Source organism: Macaca nemestrina, chromosome 5, assembly GCF_043159975.1.
Source record: "Macaca nemestrina isolate mMacNem1 chromosome 5, mMacNem.hap1, whole genome shotgun sequence".
Lineage (NCBI taxonomy): Eukaryota > Metazoa > Chordata > Mammalia > Primates > Cercopithecidae > Macaca > Macaca nemestrina.
The window spans coordinates 23,015,305-23,037,408 of record NC_092129.1 but is presented as its reverse complement, the minus strand read 5'-3'; the positions used below and the strand labels follow the sequence as shown (position 1 = coordinate 23,037,408).

The window sequence follows — 22,104 nt, the reverse complement described above, 5'->3', positions numbered from 1 at the left end:
TAGTGTCTGTTGTTTCTCTTCATTTTAATAAACTTTTGTTTATAACCTTTTGTTTCTTCATATACCTGAAAATATTTTATCGAGAGCTGAATATTACATATGAAATGTTTATAGACATAATTTGAAGTTCTGGATAACTGTGAACCTATCTTCCAAATCGCAATACCATTTTACACCACAAGCAGTGAGTGAGACCTACTATCATTCCACATGTTTGTCAGCATTTGGTGTTGATTTTACCTATTCTAACAGGTATGTAGTGATATTTTATTGTGGTCTGAATTTGTAATTCTCTATAGATATTATGTTGAACTTATTTTTGTATGCATATTTGCCTTCTGTATATCTTCTTTGGTGATATGTCTGTTTGGATCTTTTCTGCATTTTTTAGTTGGATTGTTTATTTTCATATTGTTGAGTTTTTAGAGTTCTTTATATATTCCAAATACAAGTGCTTTATCAGATATATATTTTCCAAATATTTTCTCCAAGTTTATGGCCTGTCTTTTCATAATCTTAACAGTATCTTTCTTAGAAGTTTCTAATTTTCATGAAGTTTATTTTTTCAAATGTGAAGGATTGGGCTGGAGAGTGTATTTCTTTTTCTTCACTTATTTGTGACATGTAAATTGTAAAATTATTATTCAGGTATAATAGCTATTGAATTGTCTTCAAGCAATTATTTTTAAAATTACATTACTGTCAGTCTTGACTTTTAATTTGCAAAGCAAGCCAAATGAACTCACATTCTCTATGACTTTATCCCAGATTTCCTTAGCCCTGAAATAGCTAGCCTGGAAAACTTTCCAGCCAGAAGTTATCAAAACTGGAAACGCTATGGAAAAACAGTATATTTAATGACCTTGAGCTGTCAGTCCATCTATCCAGGGATTAATGCTTTCATACAAGAGTGCTATGCTTAGAATATATAATAGGAATATGTAAATTCATTTAAATTTAATTGAATGATTAGATTCAATTTTAAGTAAAAATTGAAGCTTCTTTTTAACTTGAAAATGGTGAAGTGTTTTGTTTCATAAATCTGTAAAAGGATAATTTTCCAAAAAAAGTAACATCATGACTCCTATGAATATAAAATGAACAGATGTCAAAGATTTTATTTAGCTCATTAATTAAATGAGACAATTGGAAAAACTTTTTCAACTGATTCGAGAAAGAACCCAAAGAATGAAGACACTTACATATCAAGAATATTGAAATGAATTTGCAAGTGGTTGCAAAACTGACTTTCTATCATGGCGGAAAGGAAGTTAATTGAACTTCCACTAGACACAATTTGTTGCATATCCATAGACAAGAATTGTCGATAGACAATTATTTTGCTTTGCTATTAGTCACCTACAACTTTTAAAAGTTGTAAAATAGCTCAATGGCAATGAAAGGCTTACATCATGTAACTTGGAAGAGTGTGCTCTAAACAACGCATAATTTCTATTAAAAATAACCATAACCATTTCTGCTTATTTCACATTTTCTCACAAATTTTTTTCTTGAGACAGAATCTCACTCCATACCCCAGGTTGGAGTTCAGTGGTGTGGTCCCTGCTCACTGCAACCTCGACCTGCCAGGCTTAAGCAATCTTCCCACCTCAGCATCTTCAGGAACTGGAAATACAGGTGTGTACCACAAAGCTGGCTAATTTTTTAATTAGTTTTTTTCTTTGTAGAGGTGGGGGTCTCCCTTTGTTGCCTCGTCTAGTCTTAACTCCTGGGCTCAGGCAATCCTCCCACTTAAGCCTCCCAAATTGCTGGGATTACAATTGTAAGTCACTATGCCAGGCCAAAATTTTCTTATGAAATTTCCTGTGCTTCTATTTTTCTTTAGATTATAGGGCATTTGTATCACTTTAAACATTATCGAGGCTTATGGGAGTAGGAGATGATACGGTTTGGCTCTGTGTCCCCCACCCAAATCTCACCTTGAACTGTAATAATCCCCATTTGTCATCGGAGGGACCTGGTGGGAGGTAATTGAATCATAGGGGGTGAGTTTTTCCTATACTATTCTCATGATAGTGAATAATTCTCATGAGATCTAATGGCTTTGAAATGGACAGTTCCCCTGCACATGCTGTCTCTTTTGCCAGCCACCATGTAAGACATGCCTTTCTCCTCCTTTGCATTCTGCCATGCTTGTGAAGTCCCCCCAGCCATGTGGAACTGTGAGTCCATTAAACCTCTTTTTTTTTTTTTTTTTTTTTAATAAATTACCCAGTGTTGGGTATGTCTTTATTAGCAGCATGATTTTTATTTTCTAAATAAAAATATTTAGAAAAGATATATTTACTTGATAGATTTTATTTTCAGTATGTTGGAAGCCTGCTTCCTTTATGTTTTGCTCATTACTGACTGGATAGTTTCATACTATGTATTACATTTTTTTCGGCTTCTATGTCTGAAACTTAGGCAATGCATGTGCAACAACTCTCTACATCTTGATGAGGTAATATTTCTTATCATTAATATATTAACTAGTATTTGTTATTTCCTCTGTATTATTTCTTCATACAGATCTAGGTGTTTAGAAAGAATATCACAAAAATGCTGGTTGTGGTGGCTTATGCCTATAATCCCAGCACTTTGGGTGACTGAGGCAGGCAGATCACTTGAGTCTAGGAATTTGAGACCAGCCTGGCCAACATGGTGATACCATGTCTCTACTAAAAATACAAAAAATTAGCCGAGCATAGTGGTGTGTTCTTGTAATTCCAGTTACTTGGGAGGCTGGCTTGAACTCAGGAGGCAGAAGTTGCAGTGAGCAAAGATTGTTCCTCTGCACTCCAGGCTGAAATGAGACTCTGTCTCAAAAAAAAAAAAAAAAAAAAAAAAAAAAAAAGAAAATTATATTTTCCTAAACATATAGGAATTCCAACTACATCCATATGTTATTGTATTTTTCTCTGCTAAAATGTAATCTCTATGAGAGCAGGGAGTTTTTGTTTGCTTTGTTCAGATGTTCTCCCAGTGATGACATCAGTGCCTTGCACACAGGCAATGCTTAATAGTAGTTGTTGAATGAATGAACACATTTTACATAATTACCAAACACTGCAAGACAATCGGATCTTCTCAGTAGGAACTCCTGCTACTAAGCAGCATTTATTAAATGAAAATTAAAGTCTATTAAGTCATACTTTATTTGCCCCATAAAAGGATCCTCACTACCTATGCCTGACTGTGAACCCTACTTTGAAAATCACAGATCTGAACTCTACAGCCTACTATTGTATTTTATTATTTTTTTCTCTTTTATTCTGACTCAGAGGCATTCAGGTACTGCTGTATTTTAAATACTTGCTACTCAAAGTATGGCCCAGGAATCATCAGTATCTGTACCACCAGGAGCTTGTTAGGTCGATTCCATAACTTGGCTACTGTGAATAGTGGACAAGATTCTGCATTTCTAAGTGTCCATCAATGGATGAGTGGATAGAAAAAATATGGTATACATGCATAATGGAAGGTTATTTAGCCATAAAAAATGAGATTCTGTCATTTGCAGCAACATGGATAGACTTGCAGGACTTTCTGTTAAGTGAAATAAGCCAGGCAAAGAAAAACAAATACCGTATGTTCTCACTCATATATGGGAGCTAAAATAGTTGATCTCATGAAGGCAGAGAGTAGAATATGGTTACTGGAGGCTAGGAAGTGTAGGCAGGACAGGGGAATCAAAAGAGATTGGTTAATGGGTACAAAAATAGAGTTAAATAAAAGGAATAAGTGACTTCCAATTCCAAAATCAAAATGGTGTCATAGAAGCAAGCTGACTTCACCTCCCCCATGCCCCATAACAGAAAACCCAAACTAAATATACAGCACCAAGATTATTACCAGAAATATCCCAGAACTCAAATATAAACTTGAGATACTTCCTGGGGCCACTGAAAAGTGAAAAAAACTCTGAGTGGACAATAAAAGAATTAGAGTTCCACATTCATAATGCCCCTCCCCACTTTCTCCCTGTAACCAAGTGTGTGAAAAATGTCCCCCAGGCTCACCTTTCCTATAGTAAAAAAAGTGAAATTGAAGTGTACAACCAGCTTCCCTACCATCTTTGGTTCCCTAGCAGGAGACCTGTCCCTACCTTAACTGACAAAAAGCATCATGAATGCCTGAAGGAAGAAATATCCTTGAGGACAAGCAGAGACAAAGTGAGGCAGGACTCCCATTTCCAGCCCTGGAAACTCTGCTCTGTAACTCAGCCAAAGAAGATGCCACACTTCTATGGTTATTCAGCAGCACTATGCTGTAGGAGGTTTCTCCCACAGGCCCCTGGGCATGAACTGCTAGCCAGCCTTCCCACACTCCCAGAATATTTTGGGGGGGACCTCCCTCATTCAGGAAAGGCAGCTCTCTGATTGTTTCCTAGAGCTGAGGCAAACGTAGGCTTAAGGTGCTACCTAGAGCCAAAAAGGAGTCATGACTGGGCAGTAAAGAACCTGTAATCAAATCTATCCAAAAAACCAAACAAACTGAACAGAGAAGACTGGAAGGAATAACTAATCCTTCAAAGCAAAGACATAGATGTGCATCCACAAGAAACAACAGCAAACAGAGAACCATGAACTGATTCCAGGCCTAGACCCTTGGATAGCATTTCTGGACCTACTCTGAGGCAGAAAGGAGCCCACAGACCTGGCAGCGTTCACCACAAGCTGACTGAAGAGACGTTGGTCTTTAAGTGAACATTGTTAGTGTCCTGGTGGAACTCCCCATGGGCCACAGGTGGTCTTGGCCACAGGGAGAGGCTTATCTGGCTGTGAAAAAGGGAGGAAAGAGTGGGAAGGATTTTATATTGTGGTTTGAGTGCCAGCTTAGCTGCAGTAGAATAGAACATCAGGCAAATTTCTAAGGTTTTTGACTCTAAGCCCTGGCTCCCAGACAGCATCTCTGGACCCATCAAGGGCCTGGGATAATTTGCCACCCTGAAGGAAAGGACACAAACCTGGCTAGCTTTTGCTACCTGCTGATCATAGACCCCTAAGGACTTCAGTGAACGTAGGTGACATCTCAGTAGTGGTTACAGCAGGCCTTGGGCAAGACTCAGTGCTCTGCTGGGTTCAGATCTGACCCAGCATAGTTTCAGTGGTGGTGGCCACAGACTGCTTACTTCACCACACTCCTAGTTCCAAATGGCTCAGCAAAGAGAGAGACTCCATGTGTTTGGGATAAAGTAAGGGAAAAGAACAAGAGTCTCTGCCTGGTAATCTAGAAAATTCTTCCAGATCTTATCCAAAACCACCAAGGAAGTACCTTCACAAGTCTGCAAATACTACAAAATTATTGGACTTGGGGCCCAAGTCCCTTCAAATACCTGGAAATCCTCCTCAAGAAGGATGGGCACGAACAAGCCTAGACTGTGATGACTACAATAAATATCTAAACTCTTCAATGCTCAGACACCAAGGAACATGTACAATCATTAGGATCCTCCAGGAAAACATGACCTAATCAAACTAAATAAGCCTCCAGGACCAATCCTGGAGAAACAGAGAATTCAAAATAGCTGTTTTGAGGAAACTCAAAGAAAATTCAAGATAATACACAGAAGAAATTTAGAACTCTATGGGAGAGGCCAGGCATGTTGGTTCACAAATGTAATCCCAGCACTTTGGGAGGCCAAGGCAGGCAGATCACCTGAAGTCAGGAGTTCAAGACCAGTCTGGCCAACATGGTAAAACCACCTCTTTACTAAAAATACAAATATTAGCCAGGTGTGGTTGGTGGGTGCCTTTAATCCCAGCTACTCAGGAGACTGAGGCAGGAGAATTGCTTGAACATGGGAGGCAGAGGTTGCAGTGAGCCAAGATTGTGCCACTGCACTCCAGCCTGAGTGACAGAGTGAGACTCCATCTCAAAAAAAAAAAAAAAAAAAAAAAAAAGAATTCTATGATATAAATTTAGCAGAGATTGAAATAATTCAAAAGAATCAAGCAGAAATTCTAGAGTTGAAAAATGCAATTGACATACTGAGTAATGCATCAGAGTCTCTTAATAGCAAAACTGACAAGCAGAAGAAAGAATTAGTGAACTTAAAAACAGGATATTTGAGAATACACTGAAAGGACAAGAGAAAAAAGAATAAAAAATAATGAAGCACCCCTACAAGATTCAGAAAATACACAAATCTAAGAGTTATTGGCCTTAAAGAGGAGGTAGAGAGAGACATAAGGGTAGAATGTTGCTGAAGGAAAAGATATTTGACCCTAGAATAGTATATCTGGTGAAAATATCCTTCAAGCATGAAGGATAAATAAAAACTTTCCCAGACAAACAAAAGCTGAGGGATTTCACTAATATCAAGCCTACCCTAAAAAAAAAATGCTAAAGGGAGTCTTTCAGTCTGAAAGAAAAAAGGATATTAATGAGCAAGAAGAAATCATTTGAAAGTACAAAACTCACTGATAAGAGTAAGCACACAGAACAACTCAGAATATTATAACATTGCTTTCGTGGTGTGTAAACTTCTCCTCTCTTAAGTACAAAAACTAAATGATGAACCAATAAAAAATAATAACTACTATGACTTTTCAAACATAGACAGTATAATAAGATACAAATAGAAACAATAAAACTTTTAAAACAGGGGGATGAAGTTAAAGTGTAGAGATTTTATTAGTTTTCTTTCTTTTTACATGTTTGTTTATGAAATCATTGTTATCACCAGTTTAAAATAATGGGTTATAAGACAGTATTTGCAAGTTTCACGGTAACCTCAAATTTAAAAAAATAAACAACAGGTACACAAAAAAATAAAAAGGGAGAAATTAAATCATATCCACTGAGAAAAATCACCTTCACTAAAAGGAAGACAGGAAGGAAGGAAATAAGGAAGGCAAGACCACAAAACAACCAGAAAATAAATAACAAAATGGCAGAGTAAATTTCTACTTACCAAGAATACCATTGAATATAAATGGATTAAACTCTACAGTCTAAAGACAGAGAGTGGCTGAATAGTTGAAAAAACAAGACCCAATGATCTGTTGCCTGCAAAAAACACACTTTACTTATGAAGTGAAAAAAACAGACTTTACATATAAACTATGTAAATAAAGGGATGGAAAAATGTATTCCATGCCAACAGAAATCAAAAAAAGAGCAGAAGTAGCTATACTCAGACAAAATAGATTTCAAGACAACAACTATTAAAAGAGACAGAAAAGGTGATATGGTTTGGCTGTATTCCCACCCAAATCTCATGTTGAATTGTTGTTCCCATAATTCCCACATGTGATGAGAGAGATCCAGAGGGAGGTAATTGAATCATGGGGGCAGTTTCCCCCATGATATTCTCATGATAGTAAGTTCTCAGGAGAGCTGATGGTTTTATAATGGGCTTCCCCCTTTGCTTTGTTCTCATTCTTCTCCTTCCTGCTGCCATGTGAAGAAGGACGTGTTTGCTTCCCTTCTGCCACAATTGTAAGTTTCCTGAGGCCTACCCAGCTGTGCTGAACTGTGAGACAATTAAACCTCTTTCCTTTATCAATTAATCATTCTCAGGTATGTCTTTATTAGTAGCATGAGAACAAACTAATATAGAAGGTCATTATCTAATGATAAAGAGTCAATCCAGCAACAGGATATAATGATTGTAAATATATATGCACCTGACATTGGATGACCCAGATATATGAAGCAAATATTATTACAACAAAAGAGAGAGATAGAACTCAATAACTGGAGACTTCAACACCTCACTTTGAGCACTGGACAGATCTCCCAGACAGAAACTCAACAAAGAAGCATTAGACTTAATCTGCACTATACACCAAATGAATCTCATAGATACTTAGAGAACATTTCACCCAAAAGTTACAGAATACACATTCTTCCCCTCAGCACATAGGTCATTTTCAAAGATAGTATGTTAGGTCACAAAACAGGTCTTAAAACATTTTTAGAAATTGAAATTATATCAAACTTCTTTGACCACAATGGAATAAAACTAGAAATCAACAACAAGAGGAATTTTGGAAACTACATGAACACATGCAAATTACATGATATGCTCCTGAATGACCAATGGGTCAATAAAGAAATTAGAAGATAATTGAAAAATTTATTGAAGCAAATGATAATGGAAACACAACATACCAAAACCTAGGGGATATAGAGAAAGCAGTACTAGGAGGGAAATTTATACCTGTAAGTGACTACATCAAAAAAGAAGAAAAACTTCAAATAAATAACCTAACAATGCCTCTCAAAGATCTAGAAAAGTGAAAGCAAACCAAATAGAAAATTAATATAAGAAAATAAATAATCAAGATTAGGGCAGAAATAAATGAATTTGAAATGTAGCACATAAAAAGATCAACAAAACAAAGAGTTGGTTTTTGAAAAGAGAAACAAAATTGATAAAGTTTTGAAAAGACTAAGAAAAAAAAAAGAGAAGACCCAAGTGAATAAAATAAGAAATGAAAAATGAGACATTACAGCTGATATCACAGAAATTCAAAGGATCATTAGTGGCTACTATGAAAAACCATATGCCAATAAACTGGAAAATCTGGAGTAAATGGATAAATTCCTAGACATATACAACCTACCAAGATTGAACCATGAAGAAATCCAAAACCTGAACAGACTAATAACAAGCAATGAATCAAAGCCATAATTTAAATTTTCCCAGTAAAGGAAAGCCTGAAACCCTATGGATTCACTGCTAAATTCAACCAAACGTTTAAAGAACTAATACCAATCCTACTGAAACTATTCTGAAAAATAGAGGAAGAAATACTTCCAAATTTGTCAGCATGACCTTGATACCCAAACTAAACAAAGACACATGAAAAAAAGAAAACTACAGAATGATATCTCTGAAGAATACTGATGCAGGAATCCTCAACAAAATATTTTACTCACAAACCTAATTCAACAAACATTAAAAAATTGTTCATCACGACCAAGTAGGATTTATACCAGGCATGCAGGGATGATTCAACATAAGCAAATCAATCCATGTGATACATCATATCGGCAGAATGAAGGACAAAACCATATGATCATTTCAACTGATGCTGGGAAAACATTTGATAAAATTCAACATCTCTTAATAATAAAAACCCTAAAAAATCTGGGTATAGAAGGAACATACCTTGACATAATGAAAGCCATATATGAAAGACCCACAGCCAGTGCCATACTTAATAGGGAAAAATTGAAAGCCTTTCCTCTAAGATCTGGAACACAACAAAGATAGTCACTTTCACTACTGTTCTTCAGCATAGCACTGGAAGTCCTAGGTAGAGCAATCAAATAAGAGAAAGAAATAAAGGACATCCAAATTGGAAATAAAGAAGACAAATTATCCTGTCTGACATGATCTTATATTTGGAAAAACCTGAAGACTCCACAAAAGAAAATTAGAACTGATAAATTTAGTAAAGTTTCAGGATACAAAATCAACATACAAAAATCAGTAGCATTTCTATATGCTAATGGTGAACAATCTGAAAAAGAAATTTTTAAAAATTCAATTTACAGTAGCCACAAATAAAATTAAATACCTAGGAATTAACTTTACTAAAGAATTGAAAGCTCCATACAATGAAAACTACAAAACACTGATGAAAGAAATTGAAGAGGACACAAAATGGAAAGACATTCCATGTTCATGGATTGGGAGAATCAATATTGCTTAAATGTCCATGCTACACAAAGCAATTACAGATTCAACGTAATCCCTATCAAAATACCAATGACATTCTTCACAGAAATAGAAAAAAATTCTAAAATTTATATGAAACCAGAAAAGACCTAGAATAGCCCAAGACATCCTTAGCAAAAAGAACTAACCTGGAGGGATCACATTACCTGATTTCAAATTATACTACAGGGCTATACTAACCAAAGCAGCAGGCTACTGTCATAAAAACAGACACACAGACCAAAGGAACAGAATAGAGAACCGAGAAACAAATTCACATGCCACTCATTTTTGACAAAGTTGCCAAGAGTATACAATGTGGAAAAGACAGTCTTTTCAATAATGATGCTGGGAAAACTGGATACCTATATGCAGAAGAATGAAACTTGACCCCTATCTCTTACCATATACAAAAATCAAATCAGAATCTAAGAACTCAAACTATGAAAACACTACAAGGAAACATTGGGGAAAGTCTCCAGGACATTGGTCTGGGCAAAAGTTTCTTCAGTAATACCCCACAGACACAGGCATCCAAGGCAAAATGAACAAATGGGATTACAACAAGTTAAAAGCTTCCACACAGCAAAGGAAGCAGGCAACAAAGTGAGTAGATAACCCACAGAATGGGAGAAAATATTTGCAAACTACCCATCTGACAAGGGATAAATAACCAGAGTATATAAGTAACGAAAACAACTCTATAGGAAAAAGTCTAATAATCTGATTTAAAAATGGACAAAATATTTGAATGGGCATTTCTGAAAAGAAGTCATATACACAGCAAGCAAGCAAGCATATGAAAAGGTGCTCAGGCCAGGCATGGTGGCTCACGCCTGTAATTCCAACACTTTGGGAGGCTAAGGTGGGCAGATTGTTTGAGTTCACAATTTCAAGACTAGCCTAGGAAAAAGGGCAAAACCCTCTTTCTACCAAAAAAAAAAAAAAAAAAAAAAAAAAAAAATTAGCCAGGCATTTTGGTGCCTGCCTGTAGTCCCAGCTGCTCAGGAGGTTAAGGTGGGAGGATGGCTTGAGCCCTGGAGGCAGAGGCAGAGGTTGCAGTGAGCCAGGATGGCACCACTGCACTCCAACCTGGACCACAGAGCCAGATGTTGTCACATAAAAAAAAGAAAAGAAAAGAAAGGAAAAAGAAAACGAAAAAGAAATAACAGGAAATAAATGCTAGAGAGGATGTGGATTAAAGGCACCCCTCATACACTGTTGCTGGGAATGTAAATTATTACAACCACCATGGGGAACAGTTGGGAGGTTCCTCAAAAAACAAAACAAAACAAAAAAACACTAAAAATAGAGCTACCATATGATCCAGCAATTCCACTCCTGAGTATATACCCAAAAGAAAGGAAATCGGTATATTAAAGAGATATCTGCACACCTGTGTTTGTTGCAGTACTGTTCACAATAACCAGGATTTGAAAGCAATTTAAATGTCCATCAACAGATAAGTGGATAAAGAAAATGTGGTCCTTATACACAGTGGAGTACTATTTAGCTATAAGAAAGAATGAGTTCCTGTCATTTGCAACAGCATGGATGGAACTGGAGGTCATTATGCTAAGTAAAATAAGCCAGGCACAGAAAGACAGACATTGCATGTTCTAAATTTTTTGTGGGATCTAAAAATCAAAACGATTGAACTCATGGAGGCAGACAGTAGATGAATGGTTACCACAGGCTGGGAAGGGTAGTAGGGGAGTAGTGGGGAGGTGAAGATAGTTATTAGGCACAAAACAAATAATTAGAAAGAATGAATAAAAACCTGTTATTTAGCACAACGGAGTGTCTATAGTCAATAGTAATTTAATTGTACATTTAAAAAATAACTTAAAGAGTATGGTTGGATTGTTTGTAACACAAAGGATAAATGCTTGAGGGAATGCATATGCCTTTTGCATGATGTGATTATTATGCGTTGCATGCCTGTATCAAAATATCTGATGTACCACATAAATATATACACCTACAAGGTACCCCAAAAAATTAAAGATTAAAAAAAAGAAAAAGGAACCACCCAAATAAATAACATCAGAAAAAAATGAGACATAACAAATGAGACCACAGAAATACAAAAAACCATTGGAGACTATTATGAACAACTATATGGCAATAAATTGGAAAACCTAGAAAAAAATAGACAATTCTGGATATATACAACCAACCAAGCTTAACCTATGGATAAATAGAAAACCTCAATAAACTATTAACAAGTAATGAGATGGAAGCCTTAATGAAAAGTCTTCTATCAATGAAAAGCCCAGCACCTGATGGCTTCCCTGCTAAATGCCACCAAATAGTTAAAGAAGAACTAATACTAATTCTGTTCCAACTCTTTAAAAAATTGCAATGGAAGGAACATGTCCAAACTCATTCTATAAGGCCAGTTTTACCCTGATACCAAAACCAGACAAGGACACAATAGGAAAAAATAGGCCAATATCAATAATAAAGTGTAGATACAAAAAACCTCAACGAAGTACTAGCAAACCAAATTCAACAACACATTGAAAAGATCAGTCACCATGATCCAGTGGGATTCATCTCAGGGATGCAAGAATGGTTCAATATAATAGTCCAAATCAATAAACATGATACATCACCTTAACAGAACCAAGAACAAAAACCATATGGTTATTTCCATAGATGCCAACACGCATTTGATAAAATTCAACATCCCTTTATGAAAGAAAAAAAACCCTTATCAAATTGGCTTGTGTATGAGAATATCTCAAAATAGAAAGACCATATATGACAAACCCAGAGTTATCATACTGAATGGGAAAAAATTGAAGGCCTTTCCTCTAAGATCTGGAATAAGACAAGGATTCCCACTTCCACCACTTTTATTCAATATAGTACTGGAAGTCTAGAGTCATCGGGTAAGACAAAGAAATATAGGGAATCCTAACTGGAAAGGAAGAAGTCAAATTAACTTTTTTTGTAGATGACACGATCTTATATTTAGAGAAACCTAAAGAATCCACAAAAAAACTATTAGAACTGATAAATTAAGTAAAGTTGCAGAACACAAAATCAACATACAAAAATCAGTAGGATTTATATATGCCAACAGCAAACAATCCAAAAAAGAATTCTAGAATGAGTAAGTTCTGGTGTATAATAGCACAGACTATAATTAGCAAAAATTTATTGTACAGCTAAAACATGTGGGATGTTCCCAACACAAAGAAATGATAAACATTTGAGTTGATAAATATCCTACTTACCTTGATTTAATCATTACACACTGTATGCATGTATCAAAATATCACATATACCCCACAGATATGAAAAGTTATTATGTATGAATAAAAAAGGAAACTTAAATGCAGAATCTGAGGCCCCACTCAGACCTACTAAACCAGGATCTGCATTTTACAAGACCCCCAGGAAATGCATGTACCTATTTGAATTTGAGAAGCTGCTTTAAGTGTTGCAGTCACTGCTATAATAAGAGTCAGCTCTGATCCCCTGGGCACTGCACCCAGCCAGCTCCAAACAGAGGCAAGTGTAGACAGCATGAGTCAAGATGTTAGTCCATCAGCTAAATATATATTGGGCATCTCCTAGCTTCCAGTCACTACAGGTGCCACGCCTTTAGCCCTCAGTATATCTCGCTCCCTGTGTTGTATGAAGTTCTCACTATTAATCACACAGAGTGTTAGAGTTGAGGGGCACCTTTCAGATGACATTGACCAACCCCTTTATTTTGCCTATGAGGAAGCTAAGGTTGTAGATAGCTCAGTACACGCAGAATAGAACTATAGTCCATGCTTTGTTTACATTACACTTGATTTCTTTACTTATGCTTTGTTTATATCACATTTATGCTTTGTCTACTTCGCACTTGATTATTTCTCCATATATAAAACTCTAGAGAAATGTTATTAGTTTGACCCCTATACACATGGTGTGGGCACATGAAGTGGGGAGAGCTTGTCTCCAGAAGGCTCAAGTACAAGTGACATATGTCACTTTGGAAGTGACCTTGTTACATGTACTTTCTTTCTTCTTCTTCTTCTTCTTTTTTTAAAAAATTATACTTTAAGTTCTGGGATACATGTGCAGAACGTGCAGGTTTGTTACATAGGTATACACGTGCCATGGTGGTTTGCTGCACCCATCAACCCGTCATTGACATTAGGTATTTCTCCTAATGCTATCCCTCCCCAGCCCCACACCCCCCCAACAGGCCCCCATGTGTGATGTTCCCCTCCCTGTGTCCATGTGTTCTCATTGTTCAAATCCCATGTATGGGTGAGAACATGTGGTGTTTGGTTTTCTGTCCTTGTGTTAGTTTGCTGAGAACAATGGTTTCTGGCTTCATCCATGTCCCTGCAAAGGACATGAACTCATCATTTTTTATGGCTGCATAGCTTCCATGGTGTATGTGTGCCACATTTTCTTTATCCAGTCTATTATTGATGGGGATTTGGGTTGGTTCCAAGTCACTGCTATTGTGAATAGTGCTGCAATAAACATACATGTACATGTGTCTTTATAGTAGAATGATTTATAATCCTTTGGTTATATACCCAGTAATGGGATTGCTAGGTCAAATGGTATTTCTGATTCTAGGTCCTTGAGGAATCGCCACACTGTCTTCCACAATAGTTGAACTAATTTACACTCCAACAGTGTAAAAGTGTTCTTATTTCTCCACAACCTCTCCAGTATCTGTTGTTTCCTGACTTTTTAGTGATCGCCGTTCTAGCTGGTGTGAGATGGTATCTCATTGTGGTTTTGATTTGCATTACTCTAATATGAGTGATAAGCTTTTATTAATATATTTATTGGCCATGTAAATGTCTTCTTTTGAGAAGTGTCTGTTCATCTCCTTTGCCCACTTTTTGATGGAGTTGTTTTTTTTGTTTTGTTTTGTTTTTTTTCTTGTAAATTTGTTTAAGTTCTTTGTAGATTCTGGTTATTAGCCCTTTGTCAGATAGATAGATAGCAAACAGTTTCTCCCATTCTGTAGGTTGCCTGTTCACTCTGATGATAGTTTCTTTTGCTGTGCAGAATCTCTTTAGTTTAAATAGATGCTATTTGTCAATTTTAGCTTTTGTGGCCATTGCTTTTGGTGTTTTAGACCTGAAGTCTTTGCCTATGCCTAGGTCCTGAATGGTATTGCTTAGGTTTTCTTCTAGGGTTTTTATGATTTTAGGTCTTACATTTAAGTCTTTAATCCATCCTGAGTTAATTTTTGTATAAGATGTAAGGAAGGGGTCCAGTTTCAGTTTTCTGCATATGGCTAGCCAGTTTTCCCAACACCATTTATTAAATGGGGAATCCTTTCACCATTGCTTGTTTTTGTCAGGTTTGTCAAAGATCGGATGGTTGTAGATGTGTGGTGTTATTTCTGAGGCCTCTGTTGGTCTTTATATCTGTTTTGGTACCAGTACCATGCTGTTTTGGTTGCTGTAGTCTTGTAGTATAGTTTGAAGTCAGGCAGCATGATGCCTCCAGTTTTGTTCTTTTTGCTTAGGATTGTCTTGGTTATGTGGGCTCTCTTTTGGTTCCATATGAAATTCAAAGTAGTTTTATCCAATTCTATGAAGAAAGCCAGTGGGAGCTTGATGGGGATAGCATTGAATCTATAAATTACTTTGGGCATTATGGCCGTTTGATGATATTGATTCTTCCTATCCACGAGCATGGAAAGTTTTTCCACTTGTTTGTGTCCTCTCTTATTTCCATCAGTAGTCGTTTGTAGTTTGCCTTGAAGAGGTCTTTCACATCCCTTGTAAGTTGTATTCATAGATATTTTACTCACTTTGTAATAATAGTGAATGGGAGTTCACTCATGATTTGGCTCTCTGTTTGTCTATTATTGGTGTATAGGAATGCTAGTGATTTTTGCACATTGGTTTTGTATCCTGAGACTTTGCTGAAGTTGCATATCAGTTTAAGGAGATTTTTGACTGAGACAATGGGGTTTTCTAAATATACAAACCTGTCATCTACAAACAGAGACAATTTGACTTCCTCTCTTCCTATTTGAATACACTTTATTTCTTTTTCTTGCCTGATTGCCCCAGCCAGAACTTCCAATAGCTCGTTGAATAGGAGTGGTGAGAGAGGACACCCTTGTCTTGTGCCAATTTTCAAGGGGAATGCTTCCAGCTTTTGCCCATTCTGTATAATATTGGCTATGGGTTTGTCATAACTAACTCTTAGTATTCTGAGATACATTCCATCAGTACTTAGTTTATTGAGCATTTTTAGCATGAAGGGGTGTTAAATTTTATCGAAGTTCTTTTCTGGTTTTTCTCATTGGTTCTGTTTATGTGATGGATTACGTTTATTGATTTGTGTATGTTGAACCAGCCTTGCATCCCAGGGATAAAGACGACTTGATTGTGATGATAAGCTTTTTGATGTGCTGCTAGATTTGGTTTGCCAGTATTTTATTGAGGATTTTTGCATTGATGTTCATAAGGATATTGGCCTGACATTTTCTTTTGTTGCGTCTTTGCCAGGCTTTGGTATTAGGCTGATGTTGGCCTCATACAATGAGTTAAGGAGGAGACCCTCTTTTTCTGCTGTTTGGAATAGTTTCAGAAGGAATGGTACCAGGTCCTCCTTTTACCTCTGGTAGAATTAGGCTGTGAATCCATCTGGTTCTGGGCTGTTTTTGCTAGTAGGCTATTAATTATTGCCTCAGTTTCAGAACTTGTTATTGGTCTATTCAGGGATTTGACTTCTTCCTGGTTAAGTCTTGGGAGGGTGTATGTGTCCAGGAATTTATCCATTTTTTCTACATATTCTAGTTTATTTGCATAGAGGTGTTTATAATATTCTCTGATGGTAGTTTGTATTTCTGTGGGATCAGTGATGATACCCCCTTTATCATTTTTTTATTATACTTTAAGTTCTAGGGTACATGTGCATAATGTGCAGGTTTTTTACATATGTATACATGAGCCATGTTGGTGTGCTGCACCCAATAACTCGTCATTTACATTAGGTATATCTCCTAATGCTATCCCTCCCCCCTCACTCCCCACAATAGGACACAGTGTGTATGATCCCCTTCCTGTGTCCAAGTGATCTCATTGTTCAATTCCCACCTATAAGTGAGAACATGTGGTATTTGGTTTTCTGCTCTTGCGATAGTTTGCTGAGAATGATGGTTTCCAGTTGCATCCATGTCCCTACAAAGGACATGAACTCATCCTTTTTTATGGCTGCATAGTATTCCATGGTGCATATGTGCCACATTTTCTTAATCCAGTCTGTCACTGGTGGACATTTGGGTTGATTCCAAGTCTTTGCTTTTGTGAATAGTGCTGCAACAAACATATGTGTGCATGTGTCTTTAGAGCAGACTTATAATCCTTTGGGTATATCCCCAGTAATGGGATGGCTGGGTCAAATGGTATTTCTAGTTCTGGAACCTTGAGGAATTGCCACACTGTTTTTCACAATGGTTAAACTAGTTTACAGTCCCACTAACAGTGTAAAAGTGTTCCTATTTCTCCACATCCTCTCCAGCACCTATTGTTTCCTGACTTTTTAATGATTGCCATTCTAACTGGTGTGAGATGGTATCTCATTGTGGTTTCGATTTGCATTTCTCTGATGGCCAGTGATGATGAGCATTTTTTCACGTGTCTGTTGGCTGTATGAATGTCTTCTTTTGAGAAGTGTCTGTTCATATCCTTTGCCCACTTTTTGATGGGGTTGTTTGTTTTTTTCAATTTTGGCTTTTGTTGCCATTGCTTTTGGTGTTTTAGACATGAAGTCCTTGCCCATGCCTATGTCCTGAATGGTATTACCTAGGTTTTCTTCTAGGGTTTTTATGGTATTAGGTCTAACATTTAAGTCTCTAATCCATCTTGAATTAATTTTCGTATAAGGAGTAAGGAAAGGATCCAGTCTCAGCTTTCTACTTATGGCTAGCCAATTTTCCCAGCACCATTTATTAAATAGGGAATCCTTTCCCCATTTCCTGTTTTTGTCAGGTTTGTCAAGGATCAGATGGCTGTAGATGTGTGGTATTATTTCTGAGGACTCTGTTCTGTTCCATTGGTCTATATCTCTGTTTTGGTACCAGTATCATGCTGTTTTGGTTACTGTAGCCTTGTAGTATAGTTTGAAGTCAGGTAGCGTGATGCCTCCAGCTTTGTTCTTTTGACTTAGGATTGTCGGGCTCTTTTTTGGTTCCATATGAAGTTTAAAGCAGTTTTTTTTCCCAATTCTGTGAAGAAACTCATTGGTAGCTTGATGGGGATGGCATTGAATCTATAAATTACCTTGGGCAGTATGGCCATTTTCATGATATTGATTCTTCCTATCCATGAGCATGGTATGTTCTTCCATTTGTTTGTGTCCTCTTTTATTTCACTGAGCAGTGGTTTGTAGTTCTCCTTGAAGAGGTCCTTTACATCCCTTGTAAGTTGGATTCTTAGGTATTTTATTCTCTTTGAAGCAATTGTGAATGGAAGTTCATTCATGATTTGGCTCTGTGTTTGTCTGTTACTGGTGTATAAGAATGCTTGTGATTTTTGCACATTAATATTGTATCCTGAGACTTTGCTGAAGTTGCTTATCAGCTTAAGGAGATTTTGGACTGAGATGATGGGGTTTTCTAACTATACAATCATGTCATCTGCAAACAGGGACAATTTGACTTCTTCTTTTCCTAACTGAATACCCTTTATTTCTTTCTCTTGCCTGATTGGCCTAGCCAGAACTTTCAACAATATGTTGAATAGGAGTGGTGAGAGAGGGCATCCCTGTCTTGTGCCAGTTTTCAAAGGGAATGCTTCCAGTTTTTGCCCATTCAGTATGATATTGGCTGTGGGTTTGTCATAAATAGCTCTTATTATTTTGAGATATGTTCCATCAATACTGAATTTATTGAGAGTTTTCAGTATGAAGGGCTGTTGAATTTTGTCAAAAGCCTTTTCGGCATCTATTGAGATAATCATGTAGTTTTTGTCTTTGGTTCTGTTTATATGCTGGATTACGTTTATTGATTTGCATATGTTGAACCAGCCTTGCATCCCACAGATGAAGTCCACTTGAGCATGATGAATAAGCTTTTTGATGTGCTGCTGGATTCGGTTTGCCAGTATTTTATTGAGGATTTTTGCATGGATGTTCATCAGGGATATTGGTCTAAAATTCTCTTTTTTTTTTTTTTTTTTTGTATCTCTGTCAGGCTTTGGTATCAGGATGATGTTGGCCTCGTAAAATGAGTTAGGGGGATTCCCTCTTTTTCTATTTATTGGAATAGTTTTAGAAGGAATGGTACCAACTCCTCATTGTACCTGTGGTAGAATTTGGCTGTGAATTCATCTGGTTCTGGACTTTTTTTGGTTGGTAGGCTATTAATTATTGCCTCAATTTCACAGCCTGCTATTGGTCTATTCAGGGATTCAGCTTCTTCCTGGTTTAGTCTTGGGAGAGTGTAAGTGTCCGGGAAATTATCCATTTCTTCTAGGTTTTCTAGTTTATTTGCATAGAGGTGTTTATAGTGTTCTCTGATGGCAGTTTGTATTTCTGTGGGGTCGATGGTGATAACCCCTTTATCATTTTTTATTACATCTATTTGATTCTTCTCTCTTTTCTTCTTTATTAGTCTTGCTAGTGATCTATCAATTTTGTTGATCTTTTCAAAAAACCAGCTGCTGGATTCATTGATTTTTTGGAGGGATTTTGTGTCTCTATCTCCTTCAGTTCTGCTCTGATCTTAGTTATTTCTTGCCTTCTGCTAGCTTTTGAATGTATTTGCTCTTACTTCTCTGGTTCTTTTAATTGTGATGTTAGGGTGTCAATTTTAGATCTTTCCTGCTTTCTCTTGTGGGCATTTAATGCTATAAATTTCCCTCTACACACTGCTTTAAATGTGTCCCAGAGATTCTGGTATGTTGTATCTTTGTTGTCATTGGTTTCAAAGAATATCTTTATTTCTGCCTTCATTTTATTATGTACTCAGTAGTCATCAGGAGCAGGTTTTCAGTTTACATGTAGTTGAGCAGTTTTGATTGAGTTTCTTAGTCCTGAGTTCTAGTTTGATTGTACTGTGGTCTGAGAGACAGTTTGTTATAATTTCTGTTCTTTTACAGTTGCTGAGAAGTGCTTTACTTCTAACTATGTAGTCAATTTTGGAATAAGTGCGATGTGGTGCTGAGAAGAATGTATATTCTGTTGATTTGGGGTGGAGAGTTCTGTAGATGTCTATTAGGTTCGCTTGGTGCAGAGCTGAGTTCAATTCCTGGATATCCTTGTTAACTTTCTGTTTTGTTGATCTGTCTAATGTTGACAGTGGGGTGTTAAAGTCTCCCATTATTATTGTATGGGAGTCTAAGTCTCTTTGCAAGTCTCTAAGGACTTGCTTTATGAATCTGGGTGCTCCTGTATTGGGTGCATATATATTTAGGATAGTTACTCTTCCTGTTGAATTGATCCCTTTACCATTATGTAATGGCCTTCTTTGTCTCTTTTGATCTTTGATGGTTTAAAGTCTGTTTTATCAGAGACTAGGATTGCAACTCCTGCTTTTTTTTTGTTTTCCATTTGCTTGGTAGATCTTCCTCCATCCCTTCATTATCAGTCTATATGTGTCTCTGCATGTGAGATGGGTCTCCTGAATACAGCAAACTGATGGGTCTTGACTCTTTATCCAATTTGCTAGTCTGTGTCTTTTAATTGGAGCATTTAGTCCATTTACATTTAAGGTTAATATTGTTATGTGTGAACTTGATCCTGTCATTATTATATTAGCTGGTTATTTTGCTCACTAGTTGATGCAGTTTCTTCCTAGCATTGATGGACTTTACATTTTGACATGTTTTTGCAATGGCTGGTACCTGTTGTTCCTTTCCATGTTTAGTGCTTCCTTCAGGATCTCTTGTAGGGCAGGCCTGGTGGTGACAAAATCTCTAAGCATTTGCTTGTCTGTAAAGGATTTTATTTCTTCTTCACTTCTGAAAGTTAGTTTGGCTGGATATGAAATTCTGGGTTGAAAATTCTTTTCTTTAAGTGTGTTGAATCTTGGCCCCCACTCTCTTCTGGCTTGTAGAGTTTCTGTCAAGAGATCTGCTGTTAGTCTGATGGGCTTCCTTTTGTGGGTAACCCGACCTTTTTCTCTGGCTGCCCTTAACATTTTTTCCTTCATTTCAACTTTGGTGAATCTGACAATTATGTGTCTTGGAGTTGCTCTTCTTGAGGAGTATCTTTGTGGCGTTCTCTGTATTTCCTGAATTTGAATGTTGGCCTGCCTTACTAGGTTGGGGAAGTTCTCCTGGATGATATCCTGCAGAGTGTTTTCCAGCTTGGTTCCATTTTCCTCCTCACTTTCAGGCACCCCAATCAGACGTAGATTTGGTCTTTTCACATAATCCCATATTTCTTGGAGGCTTTGTTCATTTCTTTTTACTCTTTTTTCTCTGCACTTCTCTTCTTGCTTCATTTCATTCATTTGATCACCAATTGCTGATACTCTTTCTTCCAGTTGATCGAGTCGGTTACTGAAGCTTGTGCATTTGTCATGTATTTCTTGTGTTATGGTTTTCATCTCTATCAGTTCTTTTAAGGTCTTCTCTGCATTGATTATTCTAGTTATCCATTCATCCATTCTTTTTTCAAGGTTTTTAGTTTCTTTTTGCTGGTTGTGTAGTTCCTCCTTTAGCTCTGAGAAGTTTGATCGACTGAAGCCTTCTTCTCTCAACTCGTCAAAGTCATTCTCCGTCTAGCTTTGTTCCGTTGCTGGTGATGAGCTGCGTTCCTTTGGAGGTGGAGATGTGCTCTGAATTTTTGAATTTCCAGCTTTTCTGCACTGCTTTGTCCCCATCTTTGTGGTTTTATCTGCCTTTGATCTTTGATGATGGTGACGTACTGATGGGGTTTTGTGTGGGTGTCCTTCCTGTTTGTTAGTTTTCCTTCTAACAGTCAGGACCCTCAGCTGTAGGTCTGTTGGAGTTTGCTTGAGGTCTACTCCAGACTCTGTTTGCCTGGGTATCAGCAGCGGAGGCTGCAGAAGATAGACTATTGCTGAACAGCGAGTATTGCTGTCTGATTCTCACTCTGGAAGCTTCGTCTCAGGGTGTACCCTGCCGTGTGAGGTGTGAGGTGTCGGTCTGCACCTAGTGGGGGATATCTCCCAGTTAGGTTACTCAGGGGTCAGGGACCCACTTGAGCAGGCAGTCTGTCCGTTCTCAGATCTCAACCTCCATGCTGGGAGATCCACTGCTCTCTTCAAAGCTGTCAGACAGGGGCATTTACCTCTGCCGAGGTTTCTGCTGCTTTTTGTTTAGCTATGCCCTGTCCCCAGAGGAGGAGTCTACAGAGGCAGGCCTGCCTTCGTGGGCTCCACCCAATTCGAGCTTCCTGGTGGCTTTGTTTACCTACTTAAGCCTCAGCAATGGTGCGCGGCCCCTCCCCCAGCCTTGCTACCACCTTGC

At 37.4% G+C, this 22,104-nt stretch overlaps 1 protein-coding gene across 14 annotated transcripts in view; it reads left to right on the top strand.

Annotated features, from left to right (window-relative positions):
- The window catches only part of LOC105465504 (centrosomal protein 85 like), a 311,447-nt gene that overhangs the window by 250,217 nt on the left and 39,126 nt on the right, over window positions 1–22,104 (top strand). For all 14 annotated transcript variants that reach the window (XM_011713950.2, XM_011713949.3, XM_071096359.1 and 11 more), the window contains 2 exons: window positions 115–252; window positions 1,521–1,638. The gene's annotated coding sequence lies outside the window, so the exon portion shown is untranslated. The remainder of the gene's footprint in view (window positions 1–114; window positions 253–1,520; window positions 1,639–22,104) is intronic.